Here is a 6,029-nt window from a genome sequence, read left to right on the forward strand (position 1 = left end):
TAATTGGTTTATCCCAAAGTCTATACTTGGAAAAGGTGTTAAAGAGGTTTAATATGCTTGATTCCAAGAGAGGATTGTTACCAGTGAGACATGGTATCCACCTTTCTAAAGAGATGTCTCCAAAGACACCTGAAGAAAGAGATAAGATGGCCAGGATTCCATATGCTTGGCTATTGGAAGTTTAATGTATGCAATGTTGTGTACTAGGCGGATATCGCATATCTTTATTAGTTTGACTAGCAGGTATCAATCCAATCCAGGTTTGGAACACTGGATAGCTGTCAAGAATATCCTTAAGTACTTGAGAAGAACTAAGGATTTATTCTTGATTTATGGAGGTGGAGACTTGCAATTGGATGGTTATACTGATTCTGATTTCCAATCAGATATCGATGATAGAAAGTCTACCTCTGGATATGTGTTCATTTGTAATGGAGGTGCGATCGGTTGGAAGAGTTCCAAGCGAGCACGATTGCAGATTCCACTCATGAGGTGAGTATATTCTTTGCATCGAATCTTTGCAAAAGAAGTCGCTTTGGATGAAGAAGTTCGTGCGAGAACTTACGATAGTTCCTTCCATTGAGTTAGCGGTTCCATTACCTTTGTGACAACAATGGAGCGATCATCTGAGCTAAGGAACCAAGGTCTCACCCAAAATCCAAACACATAGAAAGGCACTACCACATTATCAGAGATATAGTTGGGCAAGGCGATATAGCCATGCAGAAAAATAACATCAGCTAAAAAATTCAGCTGATCCATTCACTAAGCTTTTGTCACAAGTTCAGTTAGACCGACATCTTGAGAAGATAGGTCTAAGGTATTGTAATGAATGGCTCTAGTGCTAGTGGGAGATTGTTAGTAGTATGCCCTAGAGCATATCATTTAGTATGTATCTTGTACATATTTTAATAATAAAAGGCATTTCCACTTTTCCGTTTACATAATATATTTATGTGTAATAGAAAAGGTCCATTGATATTTTGTTAGAAATATTATTCTTAAGTTGTTAAGAATATGAGTGACAATATTTCTAGCACAAAGTATCATAAATAGGTTCACAATCGAGGATACTTCATAATAAGGACATGACTTATCCAGAAAGATTGTATTCATGTTTGTTCCCAAGTTATTTATATGAGATATAAATAAGATGGAATGGTGAGTCTCATGCCATATAACAAACTTGATAGGCACTTATAAATGATAAGTAGTAGAACGGTGACACTTATGACAAACACATGGAGTTTACTCTTGTCAATGTTTTGTCATAAATCATATCGATGCATATAATCTTTAGACACGAGATAGCACAGTTATCTTGTATATAGGTAGTTTGAGTTTGATACTGCTTTCATACTTGTACTATGTATGGGTATATGGGCATGTGTTGGCTCCTGCTAGTTATATATGGAGGTAGGTGTTGATCAAGATGGAATCTGTTCCTCTAAGTAAATAGAGTTAAAATCCTATGTTCATTTAATTGTTCTTGATGTTTCAAGTTCCTGGCCAGGACAGATAGATTTATTCAGAAAAGAGTTTCTGATGAGAAAAATCTTTTAATCAAGAACTGGAATTAAAAGAGAACATAATATTCATAGCAAATGGAGTTTGACATAAACCATGACTCCAGCTTGAGTTGGGATTTTGTAACAGAGAGATTCTAGTGCATGGTAACATATGATTATAGGTTCATTTAAGGTAAACCTTATTACTAATTGGGTGGCCATGGCATGCTATGCTAGGTGTTAACCATGGTCTATGAGGTTCATAAAATGATATAGAGAAATCATTTATGGTAAGAAAGAGTTATGATGATATTAAGAGTTGATATCATTTCTCATTGCCAATTAGTGATGAGCCTAGTAAGTCACACACATACACAAGTTATCACCTATTTAAATATGATTTAATTAATTAATTAAAGAGTTTAATTGATTAATTAAATAGATTTGGTTTGCAATTAAATTGCAAAGTCCCTAGCATGACTTGAAACCAAATCTAGATTATTGGATGTGTAGTATAAATTAAATTTATATTTAAAGTGTTTAAATATGAATTTAATTGATGAGAATTAATTAATAGAGATTAATTAATTAATTTATATTTGATATAAATTAATTAGAAGAACAAAATAATTATTTTGGGTTAAGAACTCAAAATTAAGACACGAGGGCATTTTGGTCATTTCACGATTGTGACACGTGGCACCATGAGATGTTGACACATGGCATATCACATAAGCTTGCCAAATATTTTTAATCATGCAAGATGATTAAAATCAAGATTAAATATAGGTTTGACACTTGGCACAATGTGATTGGGTCACTTAAACCTAGAGCTAATCAAAAGGTGACATGTGGCTAGGGTTTAATGTGTTAACCTAGCTATTTAAGTGTGGTTATGAAAAGAAAACATAACCAGCAGCCTCTCCTCTCAATTGTCACGCCACTTTGAGCCTCTCCAGCTATTTCTCTTCATCTCTCATCAATTCAAAGAGATTAGCCATCAATCTCTTGAATTAAGAACACTAGAAATTGTTTCTAGTGTCCTGTTTACATCTCTAATCTCTTAAAAGGCAGAACTTGAATTTCTAATTAATAGAAAAGGCTTTAGAAGCTGTTCAAGGGCTGCCATAGGTGTTCTTGGTGTGGACAAGCTAGAGGGACAACATCTGGTGTCCTGAAGACGACTCTCAAAGGCGCAGACACGCTGCAGCACATCAAGAGGTTAGTGTAATCGTTCTTGATTTAATCTAGGGTTCTAAAATTAATCTGATTAATTTTAAAATCTTAAATGGCAAATACAGATCAAAAAACATATTAAAAGAGTTTTAATATGTTGTTTATCATTGAAATCAAATAGATAAAAATAAATCTTGCATGGTGCATGTGACCCTAGGTGAAAATTTTTGAATTCAATGGTATAATCTTGTGTTTTTCACGCTTCCGTTCCTTCACTACCTGGGTTTTTCTATTTTTAGTCCTCTCATCATGTTTTTCTTTACTTTTTCATTAATTTCTCTTGTAAATAACAATATGAGTGAGTAAACTCTTTGGATTTCAGAGTTGGGAAATATATTTTAAATTAATTTGTGGATTTGGATTAGTTATTTTTATATTTTATATAAATATGAGTTTTGATTTTTTCCTTGTGTGCTTGATTTACTTGCCTAATGTTGGTATCCATTGGGTATTGTGTTAATCTTTGATTGAAGGACCAAAAGGTAAAGATCATTGATAAATAATCAAGGATTAGAACTTAAAATCACCTAGATTTAGAAATAAACTAGGGTTTTAAGAGGAATTAATTATTGGTTACAAAACTTAATGGGTTTTAAATTAATCAAATATTGTACGAAAGTAGATTTAATTATTTTAAAACACACTTTCATTTGCTTGAAAAAGATATCAAAGGAATTTAGAATCAATCACCTTTAAACTCTATTTTCCCTTAAAATTAGAATAACCAAGACAAATCCCAATTAATTTGTGCATGAACGCCAACTCTGGAATCATTTTTATCATAATTAGACTTTGATTTAAATTACTCGTTATTAATTTAGTTCAATTACAACTAGATTTAGGATTTATTTGCTTGCTCTTTATGCATTCTAATTAGATTTATCAATTTACTTCGCTCATTTACATTTACCATTTATTCATCAATCATTAGCCCAAATAATCGTTTCATTCATAGTTTGGTACTTTAACGGCAAATCCTTGTGGGAACGATACTTGACTTATCACTTTATTACTTGATATGACCCGTATACTTGCAGACTCACACGTATCAAGTTTTCGTGCCGTTGCCGGGGATTTGATTTTTTGTTTGATATTGAACGATTGTCTGTTTGGTTAATTTGGGTATTTTATTTTTATTTTTATTTTTAATTTCATTTACCATTTTACTTTGAGAATTTGTTTATTTTGTTTTTCAGGTACTTTTATTTTATGAGAAGGACAAAAAGTGAAGAAATCCATTTATTCTTTGATCTAGAAATAAAAAAGACAGCAAGATCAGTGAAAGTCCAAGTGAAAGTCCACATGTTCATCTAGCACACTTTCTTAAGATCAGTGATATGTTGAAGATAAATGGAGTTTCTGATGATACAATTCAACTCAGATTATTCCCTTTCTCTTTAAAGGACCGAGCTAGAGAGTTGTTACATTCTTTAACACCGGGTTCTATCACAACATGGGATGAACTTTCTCAAGCATTTTTAGCTCAATATTTTCCACTAAGCAAGACAACTAAGCTAAGAAATGAGCTGACTTCTTTCAAACCTAGAGACGATAAGAGCTTGTATGAAGCATGGGAGAGGTACGAGGATTTGCAAAGGAGATGTCCACACCATGGGATTCCTAAGTGGATGCTTGTTCAACACTTTTACAATGGAGTTTCACCAGCTATTAGAAGTACAATTGATGCATCTTCTGGAGGTGATCTTATGGAGAAATCTGAAGATGAAGCTTTTTCTGCTCTAGATAAAATTGCTTATAACAATTACCAGTGGACTTGTGAGAGGAATGAGATCAAGAAACCAACTGATATGTTTGAGCTTGATGCCATGAATATGATTAATGCTAAGTTTGATGCTTTGACAAGGAAGATGGACAAGCTAAGCATGAAAGTAGATTCTTCAGTTGGAGGTTCAAATAACTCAGTAAATGTTGGAGCTACAAATGTCAACTATGTAACTGATTTTTCTGCAATTTTTCAAGATTTTTCAAGTGAGCAAGTGGATTTTGTGGGGAACTACAATCAAAGACTAGGTGATAACCCATTTTCTGCAACTTATGATCCAGCATGGAGAAACCACCCCAATTTCTCTTGGGTAGGTAGACAAGGACAACACTAAAATTTTCAACAACATTCTAGGTATTAACAACATCAAAATTTTCAGCAAAATAGAGGTCCTCCTCCTGGAATTCCTAAACCTCAAAATGCACCTGTTCCACCACAACCACAATAACCTCCACCACAACAAGCACAACCGGACAAGACAGCTAGATTGGAAGCCATGATTGAGACTCTACTAGTAAGCCATCAAAGTCAACAAGAAATGATTTCTCAATTAGCATCTAAAGTGGATCAAATGGCAACACACAATAAGATGTTGGAGAATCAAATAGCTCAACAAGCTAGCTCTTCAAACAACAAAGCATTTGGGAAGCTTCCTAGCCAACCAGAAAATTCAAGGGAGCATTGCAAGGCCATTACATTGAAAAGTGAAAAAAATACTAGAGAGTTGAGATAAAAAGATTAAAGAGAAAGTTGAAGAAGAGAAAAATAGAGAAGGAGATGAAAAAGCTGAAGTTGAGGTTAGAGTTAAAGTTGAAAAAGAGAGTTCAGTGCAAGAAAATGGAGTAAAAAGAGAGAGAGTGAAGAGGAAGAACCTAAATATATAGCACCTAAAGCTTACATGCCACCTTTACCATTCCCACAAAGATTTCAAAAAGCAAAGTTAGATAAACAATTTGGGAAGTTTTTATAGGTGTTGAAGTCTTTGCATGTGACTATTCCTTTCACCCTTAGCACAAATGCCTTCATATGCTAAATTTTTGAAGGAGATTTTGTCTAACAAGAAGAAGTTGAAAGAATTTGAAACAGTAGCTCTTACAAAAGAAAGCAGTGCTATCTTGCAAAATAAGCTTCCACCCAAATTGAAGGATCTTAGTAGTTTTTCCATACCTTGTCACATTTGAGATATCAGTATAGATAAGGCTTTATGTGATCTTGGAGCTAGTGTTAGTCTAATACCATTGTCTATTTATGAGAAGATGAAGATTGGAGAAATGAAGTCTACCACCATTTCACTACAGTTAGTAGATAGGTCTATTAAATTTCCAATTGGGATGATTGAAAATGTTCCTTTGGAAGTTGAAAAATTTTTCATACTAGTAGACTTTGTAGTATTGGAGATGGAGGAGAATGTACACATTCCTATTATTCTTGGTAGACCTTTCCTTGCTATTGTTAAGAGACTTGCGAGGAAGGAAATAGGTTAATCATAAGAAGGAGATCCT

The 6,029-nt window shown here is 33.7% G+C and overlaps 1 non-coding gene across 1 annotated transcript; it reads right to left on the minus strand.

The window, feature by feature from the left end:
- Positions 1-4,255: 4,255 nt before the first annotated feature.
- LOC131169883 (small nucleolar RNA R71) lies at positions 4,256-4,362 on the minus strand. Its single transcript, XR_009140829.1, has one exon. It is a non-coding gene; the product is annotated as a small nucleolar RNA R71 (small nucleolar RNA).
- Between the last annotated feature and the right edge of the window lie 1,667 nt (positions 4,363-6,029).

This window comes from Hevea brasiliensis, chromosome 10 (assembly GCF_030052815.1).
Source record: "Hevea brasiliensis isolate MT/VB/25A 57/8 chromosome 10, ASM3005281v1, whole genome shotgun sequence".
NCBI classification, from domain to species: Eukaryota; Viridiplantae; Streptophyta; class Magnoliopsida; order Malpighiales; family Euphorbiaceae; genus Hevea; species Hevea brasiliensis.